Here is an 11788-nt window from a genome sequence, read left to right on the forward strand (position 1 = left end):
ATTTCAACTACACCGGGTAACGTCCCTATGTTTCCCCCTCTTTGGTTAAGGGCATTTGGAATACGTTCCAATGCTTATAACTTTCCGAAACACCGGGATACGTCCCTATGTTTCTTGCATGATCATAAGTTATGTTCGGCTTCGTGCATTGTCTTGCATTTTGCCCCTGCCCTCGGGCGCATATCTTTGTCCGCTGCTTGTATGCTTTGTCTAAGTCTTCGGCCTTGTCAAAAATGGGTCGTCTCTGGGCTTTGACACTGACTCCCGTTATTCTTATGACTTTCGAGTTCGGTCAAGGAGGGGCAACTGTAGACACCGCATTTTTGACCGTCCTCAAGACTTGCGCGTGACCGTTTGAACACTCGGTGATCATCCTAGTTTGTGTTTGTCTTGAGTTCCCAGAGGTCTTGGCTGCGCACCTTGCCTTAGGATCTCTCGACTCGACTGTTTTGTGTTTGGTTTTCCACCAAACACTTGTGTTTTGCCTTTGAGGGGCAGGGAGTGGCTTGATGGCCATCCCCACACATCACCGTCCATGTCCTGTGGCCACCGGCTGTGTTTTGTTTCCATCGGCCAAATGTTTGGCCGGTCAGCACTTTGTTTGGTCGGCCGGCCACTGATTTTGGTCAATCGGCCACTTTTTTTGGCCGAGCCCTTTTCTTGAGAGGGTTTGAACCTTTTGAACCCCAGTTTTAGCTTCTTGTGGAAGCATGAACCCTTTGAACCCTTAGCTCTAGCTTCTTGAGGAAGCTTGAAGCTTTTGAACCCTTTGTTCTAGCTTCTTAAGGAAGCTTGAACCTTTTGGACCCTTTGTTTTAGCTTCTTGCGGAAGCTTGAACCTTTTGAACCTTTGCTCCAAGCTTCTCCAAGAAGCTTGAACCTTTCTAAGCTTCCAAGAGAAGCTTGCACATTTTGCACCTTTTGCACAAGGTTCTAAGAGAAGCTTGACCCCTTTGCCTAGCTTCTCCAAGATGCTTGGCCCATTTGCTCCAAGCTTCTAAGAGAAGCTTGACCCCCTTGACCCTTTTGCCTAGCTTCCCTTAGAAGCTTCAAGCCTTCATCTTCTCTATAAATAGAGGGCCTCTCCTCCCATTTCAAGGGTCAGAAAATCTGATATATATCATATATATATCACTCTCTCTCTATATATCTCCCTCTCTCTCTACATTTGTGTGGGTTAGAGGGTGCAAAAGGGTCTAGTTGTTGGCCATTTGAACTATACCTGTATATGTCCCTATGTTTCCCCCGCTTTGGTTAAGGGCATTTGGAATACGTTCCAATGCTTATACCTTTCCGAAACACCGGGATACGTCCCTATGTTTCTTGCATGATCATAAGCTATGCTCGGCTTCGTGCATTGTCTTGCATTTTGCCCCTGCCCTCGGGCACATATCTTTGTCCGCTGCTTGTATGCTTTGTTTATGTCTTCGGCCTTGTCAACAATGGGTTATCTCTGGGCTTTGACTCTCACTCCCGTCATTCTTATGACTTTCGAGTTCTGTGAAAGAAGGGCAACTGTAGACACCGCTTTTTTGACCGTCCTCAAGACTTGGGCGTCACCGTTTGAACTCTCGGTGATCGTCCTTGTTTGTGTTTGTCTTGAGTTCCCGGAGGTCTCGGCTGCGCGCCTTGCCTCAGGAGCTCTCGACTCGACTGTTTTGTGTTTGGTTTTCCACCAAATACTTGCGTTTTGCCTTTGAGGGGCAGGGAGTGGCTTGATGGCCATCCCCACACATCACCGGCCATGTCCTGAGGCCACCGGCTGTGTTTTGTTTCCATCGGCCAAATTTTTGGCCGGTCGGCATTCTGTTTGGTCGGCCGGCCACTGATTTTGGTCAATCGGCCACTTTTTCTGGCCGAGCCCTTTTCTTGAGAGGGTTTGAAACTTTTGAACCCCTATTTTAGCTTCTTGTGGAAGCTTGAACCCTTTGAACCCTTAGCTCTCGCTTCTTGAGGAAGCTTGAACCTTTTGAACCCTTGGTTCTAGCTTCTTGAGGAAGCTTGAACCTTTTGGAACCTTTGTTCTAGCTTCTTGCGGAATATTGAACCTTTTTGAACTTTTGCTCCAAGCTTCTCCAAGAAGCTTGAACCCTTCTAAGCTTCCAAGAGAAGCTTGCACATTTTGCACCTTTTGCACAAGGTTCTAAGAGAAGCTTGACCCCTTTGCCTAGCTTCTCCAAGAAGCTTGGCCCTTTTGCTCCAAGCTTCTAAGAGAAGCTTGACCCCCTTGACCCTTTTGCCTGGCTTCCCTTAGAAGCTTCAAGCGTTCATCTTCTCTATAAATAGAGCGCCTCTCCTCCCATTTCAAGGGTTAGAAAATCTTATATATATCATATATATATCACTCTTTCTCTATATATCTCCCTCTCTCTCTACATTTGTGTGGGTTAGAGGGTGCAAAAGGGTCTAGTTCTTGGCCATTTGAACTACACCGGGATATGTCCCTATGTTTCCCCCTCTTTGGTTAAGCGCATTTGGAATACGTTTCAATGCTTATCCCTTTCCGAAACACCGGGATACGTCCCTATGTTTCCTGCATGATCATAAGTTATGTTCGGCTTCGTGCATTGTCTTGCATTTTGACCCTGCCCTCGGGCGCATATCTTTGTCCGCTGCTTGTATGCTTTGTCTAAGTCTTCGGCCTTGTCAAAAATGGGTCATCTCTGGGCTTTGACACTCACTCCCGTTATTCTTATGACTTTCGAGTTCTGTCAAAGAGGGGCAACTGTAGACACCGCATTTTTGACCGTCGTCAAGACTTGGCCGTCACCGTTTGAACACTGGGTGACCGTCCTAGTTTGTTTTCGTCTTGAGTTCCCAGAGGTCTCGGCTGCGTGCCTTGCCTTAGGATCTCTCGACTCGACTGTTTTCTGTTTGGTTTTCCACCAAACACTTGTGTTTTGCCTTTGAGGGGCAGGGAGTGGCTTGATGGCCATCCCCACACATCACCGCCTATGTCCTGAGGCCACCGGCTGTGTTTTGTTTCCATCGGCCCAATGTTTGGCCGGTCGGCACTCTATTTGGTCGGCCGGCCACTGATTTTGGTCAATCGGCCACTTTTTCTGGCCGAGCCCTTTTCTTGAGAGGGTTTGAACCTTTTGAACCCCAGTTTTAGCTTCTTGTGGAAGCGTGAACCCTTTGAACCCTTAGCTTCTTGAGGAAGCTTGAACCTTTTCAACCCTTTGAACTCTTGGTTCTAGCTTCTTGAGGAAGCTTGAACCTTTTGGACCGTTGGTTTTAGCTTCTTGGGGAAGCTTGAACCTTTTGAACCTTTGCTCCAAGCTTCTCCAAGAAGCTTGAACCCTTCTAAGCTTCCAAGAGAAGCTTGACCCCCTTGACCCTTTTGGCTAGCTTCCCTTACAAGCTTCAAGCCTTCATCTTCTCTATAAATAGAGGGCCTCTCCTCCCATTTCAAGGGTTAGAAAATCTGATATATATCATATGTATATCACTCTCTCTCTATATATCTCTCTCTCTCTCTACATTTGTGTGGGTGAGAGGGTGCAAAAGGGTCTAGTTCATGGCCATTTGAACTACACCGGGATATTTCGCTATGTTTCCCCCTCTTTGGTTAGCGGCATTTGGAATACGTTCCAATGCTTATACCTTTCCGAAACACCGGGGTACGTCCCTATGTTTCTTGCATGATCATAAGTTATGCTCGGCTTCGTTCATTGTCTTGCATTTTGCCCCTGCCCTCGGGCACATATCTTTGTCCGCTGCTTATATGCTTTGTCTATGTCTTCGGCCTTGTCAAAAATGGGTCGTCTCTGGGCCTTGACACTCACTCCCGTCATTCTTATGACTTTCGAGTTCTGTCAAAAAGGGGCAACTGTTGACACCGCATTTTTGACCGTCCTCAAGACTTGGGCGTCACCATTTGAACACTCGCTGATCGTCCTTGTTTGTGTTTGTCTTGAGTTCCCGGAGGTCTCGGTTGCGCGCCTTGCCTCAGGAGCTCTCGACTCGACTGTTTTGTGTTTGGTTTTCCACCAAACACTTGTGTTTTGCCTTTGAGGGGCAGGGGGTGGCTTGATGGCCATCCCCACACATCACCGGCCATGTCCTGAGGCCACCGGCTGTGTTTTGTTTCCATCGGCCAAATGTTTGGCCGGTCGGCACTCTGTTTGGTCGGCCGGCTGCTGATTTTGGTCAATCGGCCACTTTTTCTGGCCGAGCCCTTTTCTTGAGAGGGTTGGAACCTTTTGAACCCCTGTTTTAGCTTCTTGTGGAAGCTTGAACCCTTTGAACCCTTAGCTCTAGCTTCTTGAGGAAGCTTGAACCTTTTGAACCCTTGGTTCTAGCTTCTTGAGGAAGCTTGAACCTTTTGGACCCTTGGTTTTAGCTTCTTGGGAAAGCTTGAACCTTTTGAACTTTTGCTCCAAGCTTCTCCAAGAAGCTTGAACCCTTCTAAGCTTCCAAGAGAAGCTTGCACATTTTGCACCTTTTGCACAAGGTTCTAAGAGAAGCTTGACGCCTTTGCCTAGCTTCTCCAAGAAGCTTGGCCCTTTTGCTCCAAGCTTCTAAGAGAAGCTTGACCCCCTTGACCCTTTTGCCTAGCTTCCCTTAGAAGCTTCAAGGCTTCATCTTCTCTATAAATAGAGGGCCTCTCCTCCAATTTCAAGGGTTAGAAAATCTGATATATATCATATATATATCACTCTCTCTCTATATATCTCCATCTCTCTCTACATTTGTGTGGGTTAGAGGGTGCAAAAGTGTCTAGTTCTTGGCCATTTGAACTACACCGGGTTACGTCCCTATGTTTCCCCCTCTTTGGTTAAGGGCATTTGGAATACGTTCCAATGGTTATACCTTTCCGAAACACCGGGATACGTCCCTATGTTTCTTACATGATCATAAGTTATGTTCGGCTTCGTGCTTTGTCTTGCATTTTGCCCCTGCCCTCGGGCGCATGTCTTTGTCCGCTGCTTGTATGCTTTGTCTAAGTTTTCGGCCTTTTCAAAAATAGGTCGTCTCTGGGCTTTGACACTCACTCCCGTTATTCTTATGACTTTCGAGTTCTGTCAAGGAGGGGCAACTGTAGACACCGCATTTTTGACCGTCCTCAAGACTTGGGCGTCACCGTTTGAGCACTCGGTGATCGTCCTAGTTTGTGTTCGTCTTGAGTTCCCAGAGGTCTCGGCTGCGCGCCTTGCCTTAGGATCTCTCGACTCGACTGTTTTGTGTTTGGTTTTCCACCAAATACTTGCGTTTTGCCTTTGAGGGGCAGGGAGTGGCTTGATGGCCATCCCCACACATCACCGGCCATGTCCTGAGGCCACCGGCTGTGTTTTGTTTCCATCGGCCAAATGTTTGGCCGGTAGGCACTCTGTTTGGTCGGCCAGCCACTGATTTTGGTCAATCGGCCACTTTTTTTGGCCGAGCCCTTTTCTTGAGAGGGTTTGAACCTTTTGAACCCCAGTTTTAGCTTCTTGTGGAAACGTGAACCCTTTGAACCCTTAGCTCTAGCTTTTTGAGAAAGCTTTAACCGTTTGAACCTTTTGAACCCTTGGTTCTCGCTTCTTGAGGAAGCTTGAACCTTTTGGACCCTTTGTTTTAGCTTCTTGGAGAAGCTTCAACCTTTTGAACCTTTGCTCCAAGCTTCTCCAAGAAGCTTGAACCCTTCTAAGCTTCCAAGAGAAGCTTGCACATTTTGCACCTTTTGCACAAGGTTCTAAGAGAAGCTTGACGCCTTTGCCTAGCCTCTCCAAGAAGCTTGGCCCTTTTGCTCCAAGCTTCTAAGAGAAGCTTGACCCCCTTGACCCTTTTGCCTAGCTTCCCTTAGAAGCTTCAAACCTTCATCTTCTCTATAAATAGAGGGCCTCTCCTCCCATTTCAATGGTTAGAAAATCTGATATATATCATACATATATCACTCTCTCTCTCTATATCTCCCTCTCTCTCTACATTTGTGTGGGTTAGAGGATGCAAAAGGGTCTAGTTCTTGGCCATTTGAACTACACCGGGATATGTCCCTATGTTTCCCCCTCTTTGGTTAAGATCATTTGCAATACGTTCCAATGCTTATACCTTTCCGAAACACCGGGAACGTCCCTATGTTTCTTGCATGATCATAAGTTATGCTCGGCTTCGTGCATTGTCTTGCATTTTGCCCCTGCCCTTGGGCGCATATCTTTGTCTGCTGCTTGTATGCTTTGTCTAAGTCTTCGGCCTTGTCAAAAATGGGTCATCTCTAGGCTTTGACACTCACTCCCGTCATTCTTATGACTTTCGAGTTCTGTCAAAGAGGGGCAACTGTAGACACCCCATTTTTGACCGTCCTCAAGACTTAGCCGTAACCGTTTGAACACTCGGTGATCGTCCTTGTTTCTGTTCGTCTTGAGTTCCCGGTGGTCTCGGCCAGGCGCCTTGCCTCACGGTCTCTCGACTCGACTGTTTTGTGTTTGGTTTTCTACCAATCACTTGTGTTTTGCCTTTGAGGGGCAGGGAGTGGCTTGATGGCCATCCCCACACATCACCGGCCACGTCTTGAGGCCACCGGCTGTGTTTTGTTTCCATCGGCCAAATGTTTGGCCGATCGGCACCCTGTTTGGTCGGCCGGCCACTGATTTTGGTCAATCGGACACTTTTTCTGGCCGAGCCCTTTTCTTGAGAGGGTTGAACCTTTTGAACCCCTATTTTAGCTTCTGGTGGAAGCTTGAACCCTTTGAATCCTTAGCCCTAACTTCTTGACGAAGCTTGGACCTTTTGAACCCTTGGTTCTAGTTTCTTGAGGAAGCTTGAACCTTTTGGACCCTTGGTTTTAGCTTCTTGGGGAAGCTTGAACCTTTTGAACCTTTGCTCCAAGCTTCTCCAAGAAGCTTGAACCCTTCTAAGCTTCCAAGAGAAGCTTGCACCTTTTGCACCTTTTGCACGAGGTTCTAAGAGAAGCTTGACCCCTTTGCCAAGCTTCTCCAAGAAGCTTGGCCCTTTTGCTCCAAGCTTCTAAGAGAAGCTTGACCCCCCTTATTCACCCAAAAAAAAGAAGCTTGACCCCCTGGACCCTTTTGCCTAGCTTCCCTTAGAAGCTTCAAGCCTTCACCTTCTCCACAAATAGAGGGCCCCTCCTCCCATTTCAAGGGTTAGAAAATCTGATATATATGACACCTATATCACTCTCTCTCTATATCTCCCTGTCTCACTACATTTGTGTGGGTTAGAGGGTGCAGAAGGGTCTAGTTCTTGGCCATTTGAACTACACCGGGATATGTCCCTATGTTTCCCCCTCTTTGGTTAAGAGCATTTGGAATACTTTCCAATGCTTATACCTTTCCGAAACACCGGGATACGTCCTTATGTTTCTTCCATGATCATAAGTTATGCTCGGCTTCATGTATTGTTTTTCATTTTTCCCCTGCCCTCGGGGGCATATCTTTGTCTGCTGCTTGTATGCTTTGTCTAAGTCTTCGGCCTTGTGTAAAATGGGTCGTCTCTGGGCTTTGACACTCACTCCCGTCATTCTTATGACTTTCGAGTTCTGTCAAAGAGGGGCAACTGTAGACATCGCATTTTTGACCGTCCTCAAGGCTTGGGGGTCACCGTTTGGACACTCGGTGATCGTCTTCGTTTGTGTTTGTCTTGAGTTCCCGGAGGTCTCGGCTGCGCGCCTTGCCTCAGGATCTCTCAACTCGACTGTTTTGTGTTTGGTTTTCCACCAAACACTTGTGTTTTGCCTTTGAGGGGCAGGGAGTGGCTTGATGGCCATCCCCACACATCGTCGGCCATGTCTTGAGGCCACAGGCCGTGTTTTGTTGCCATCGGCCAAATGTTTGGCCGGTCAGCACTCTGTTTGGTCGGCTGGCCACTAATTTTGGTCGATCGGCCACTTATTCTGGCCGAGCCCTTTTCTTGAGAGGGTTTGAACCTTTTGAACCCTGTTTTAGCTTCTTGTGGGAGCGTGAACCCTTTGAACCCTTAGTTCTAGCTTCTCAAGGAAGCTTGAACCTTTTGAACCCTTGGTTCAGCTTCTTGAGGAAGCTTGAACCTTTTGGACCCTTGGTTTTAGCTTCTTGGGGAAGCTTGAACCTTTTCAACCTATGCTCCAAGCTTCTCCAAGAAGCTTGAACCCTTCTAAGCTTCCAACAGAAGCTTGCACCTTTTGCACCATTTGCACGAGGTTCTAAGAGAAGCTTGACCCCTTTGCCTAGCTTCTCCAAGAAGCTTGGCCATTTTGCTCCAAGCTTCTAAGAGAAGCTTGACCCCCCTTATTCACCCAAAAAAAAGAAGCTTGACCCCCTTGACCCTTTTTCCTAGCTTCCCTTAGAAGCTTCAAGCCTTCATCTTCTCTATAAATAGAGGGCCTCTCCTCCCATTTCAAGGGTTAGAAAATCTGATATATATCATACATATATCACTCGCTCTCTCTATATCTCCCTCTCTCTCTACATTTGTGTGGGTTAGAGGATGCAAAATGGTCTAGTTCTTGGCCATTTGAACTACACCGGGATATGTCCCTATGTTTCCCCCTCTTTGGTTAAGAGCATTTGGAATACGTTCCAATGCTTATACCTTTCCGAAACACCGGGATACGTCCCTATGTTTCTTGCATGATCATAAGTTATGCTCGGCTTCGTGCATTGTCCTGCATTTTGCCCCTGCCCTCGGGCGCATATCTTTGTCTGCTGCTTGTATGCTTTGTCTAAGTCTTCGGCCTTGTCAAAAATGGGTCATCTCTGGGCTTTGACACTCACTCCCGTCATTCTTGTGACTTTCGAGTTCTGTCAAAGAGGGGCAACTGTAAACACCCCATTTTTGACCGTCTTGAAGACTTGGCCGTAACCGTTTGAACACTCGGTGATCGTCCTTGTTTGTGTTCGTCTTGAGTACCCGGAGGTCTCGGCCACGCGCCTTGCCTCAGGGTCTCTCGACTCGACTGTTTTGTGTTTGGTTTGCCACCAATCACTTGTGTTTTGCCTTTGAGGGGCAGGGAGTGGCTTGATGGCCATCCCCACACATCACCGGCCATGTCTTGAGGCCACCGGCTGTGTTTTGTTTCCATCGGCCAAATGTTTGGCCGATCGGCACTCTGTTTGGTCGGCCGGCCACCGATTTTGATCAATCGGACACTTTTTCTGGCCGAGCCCTTTTCTTATGAGGGTTTGAACCTTTTGAACCCCTATTTTAGCTTCTTGTGGAAGCTTGAACCCTTGGAACCCTTAGCTCTAGCTTCTTGAGGAAGCTTGAACCTTTTGAACCCTTGGTTCTAGCTTCTTGAGGAAGCTTGAACCTTTTGGACCCTTGGTTTTAGCTTCTTGGGGAAGCTTGAACCTTTGGAACCTTTGCTCCAAGCTTCTCCAAGAAGCTTGAACCCTTCTAAGCTTCCAAGAGAAGCTTGCACCTTTTGCACGAGGTTCTAAGAGAAGCTTCACCCCTTTGCCTAGCTTCTCCAAGAAGCTTGGCCCTTTTGCTCCAAGCTCCTAAGAGAAGCTTGACCCCTCTTATTCACCCAAAAAAAAGAAGCTTGACCCCCTTGACCCTTTGGCCTAGCTTCCCTTAGAAGCTTCAAGCCTTCATCTTCTCTATAAATAGAGGGCCTCTCCTCCCATTTCAAGGGTTAGAAAATCTGATATATATCATACATATATCACTCTCTCTCTCTCTATATCTCCCTCTCTCTCTACATTTGTGTTGGTTAGAGGATGCAAAAGGGTCTAGTTCTTGGCCATTTGAACTACACCGGGATATGTCCCTATGTTTCCCCCTCTTTGGTTAAGAGCATTTGGAATACGTTCCAATGCTTATACCTTTCCGAAACACCGGGATACGTCCCTATGTTTCTTGCATGATCATAAGTTATGCTCGGCTTCGTGCATTGTCTTGCATTTTGCCCCTGCCCTCGGGCGCATATCTTTTTCTGCTGCTTGTTTGCTTTGTCTAAGTCTTCGGCCTTGTCAAAAATGGGTCGTCTCTAGGCTTTGACACTCACTCCCGTCATTCTTATGACCTTCGAGTTCTGTCAAAGAGGGGCAGCTGTAGACACCCCATTTTTGACCGTCCTCAAGACTTGGCCGTAACCGTTTGAACACTCGGTGATCGTCCTTGTTTCTGTTCGTCATGAGTTCCCGGAGGTCTCGGCCAGGCGCCTTTCCTCACGGTCTCTCGACTCGACTGTTTTGTGTTTGGTTTTCTACCAATCACTTGTGTTTTGCCTTTGAGGGGCATGGAGTGGCTTGATGGCCATCCCCACACATCACCGGTCATGTCTTGAGGCCACCGGCTGTGTTTTGTTTCCATCGGCCAAATGTTTGGCCGATCGGCACCCTGTTTGGTCGACCGGCCACTGATTTTGTTCAATCGGACACTTTTTCTGGCCGAGCCCTTTTCTTGAGAGGGTTTGAACCTTTTGAACCCCTATTTTAGCTTCTGGTGGAAGCTTGAACCCTTTGAATCCTTAGCTCTAGCTTCTTAACGAAGCTTGGACCTTTTGAATTCTTGGTTCTAGTTTCTTGGGGAAGCTTGAACCTTTTGAACCTTTGCTCCAAGCTTCTCCAAGAAGCTTGAACCCTTCTAAGCTTCCAAGAGAAGCTTGCACCTTTTGCACCTTTTGCACGAGGTTCTAAGAGAAGCTTGACCCCTTTGCCTAGCTTCTCCAACAAGCTTGGCCCTTTTGCTCCAAGCTTCTAAGAGAAGCTTGACCCCCCTTATTCACCCAAAAAAAAGAAGCTTGACCCCCTTGACCCTTTTGCCTAGCTTCCCTTAGAAGCTTCAGGCCTTCATCTTCTCCATAAATAGAGGGCCTCTCCTCCCGTTTGAAGGGTTAGAAAATCTGATATATATGACACCTATGTCACTCTCTCTCTATATCTCCCTGTCTCTCTACATTTGTGTGGGTTAGAGGGTGCAGAAGGGTCTAGTTCTTGGCCATTTGAACTACACCGGGTTATGTCCCTATGTTTCCCCATCTTTGGTTAAGAGCATTTGGAATACTTTCCAATGCTTATACCTTTACAAAACACCGGGATACGTCCTTATGTTTCTTCCATGATCATAAGTTATGCTCGGCTTCATGCATTGTTTTGCATTTTGCCCCTGCCCTCGGGGGCATATCTTTGTCTGCTGCTTGTATGCTTTGTCTAAGTCTTCGTCCTTGTCAAAAATGGGTCGTCTCTGGGCTTTGACACTCACTCCCGTCATTCTTATGACTTTCGAGTTCTGTCAAAGAGGGGCAACTGTAGACATCGTATTTTTGACCGTCCTCAAGACTTGGGCGTCACCGTTTGGACACTCGGTGATCATCCTCGTTTGTGTTTGTCTTGAGTTCCCGGAGGTCTCGGCTGCGCGCCTTGCCTCAGGATCTCTCGACTCGACTGTTTTGTGTTTGGTTTTCCACCAAACGCTTGTGTTTTGCCATTGAGGGGCAGGGAGTGGCTTGATGGCCATCCCCACACATCGCCGGCCATGTCTTGAGGCCACCGGCCATGTTTTGTTGCCATCGGCCAAATGTTTGGCCGGTCAGCACTCTGTTTGGTCGGCCGGCCACTAATTTTGGTCGATCGGCCACTTTTTCTGGCCGAGCCCTTTTCTTGAGAGGGTTTGAACCTTTTGAACCCTGTTTTAGCTTCTTGTGGAAGCGTGAACGCTTTGAACCCTTAGTTCTAGCTTCTTAAGGAAGCTTGAACCTTTTGAACGCTTGGTTCAGCTTCTTGAGGAAGCTTGAACCTTTTGGACCCTTGGTTTTAGCTTCTTGGGGAAGCTTGAACCTTTTGAACCTATGCTCCAAGCTTCCCCAAGAAGCTTGAACCCTTCTAAGCTTCCAAGAGAAGCTTGCACCTTTCGCACCATTTGC

The sequence above is a fragment of the Camellia sinensis genome, chromosome 8, assembly GCF_055761805.1.
Source record: "Camellia sinensis isolate YWXY chromosome 8, ASM5576180v1, whole genome shotgun sequence".
Lineage (NCBI taxonomy): Eukaryota > Viridiplantae > Streptophyta > Magnoliopsida > Ericales > Theaceae > Camellia > Camellia sinensis.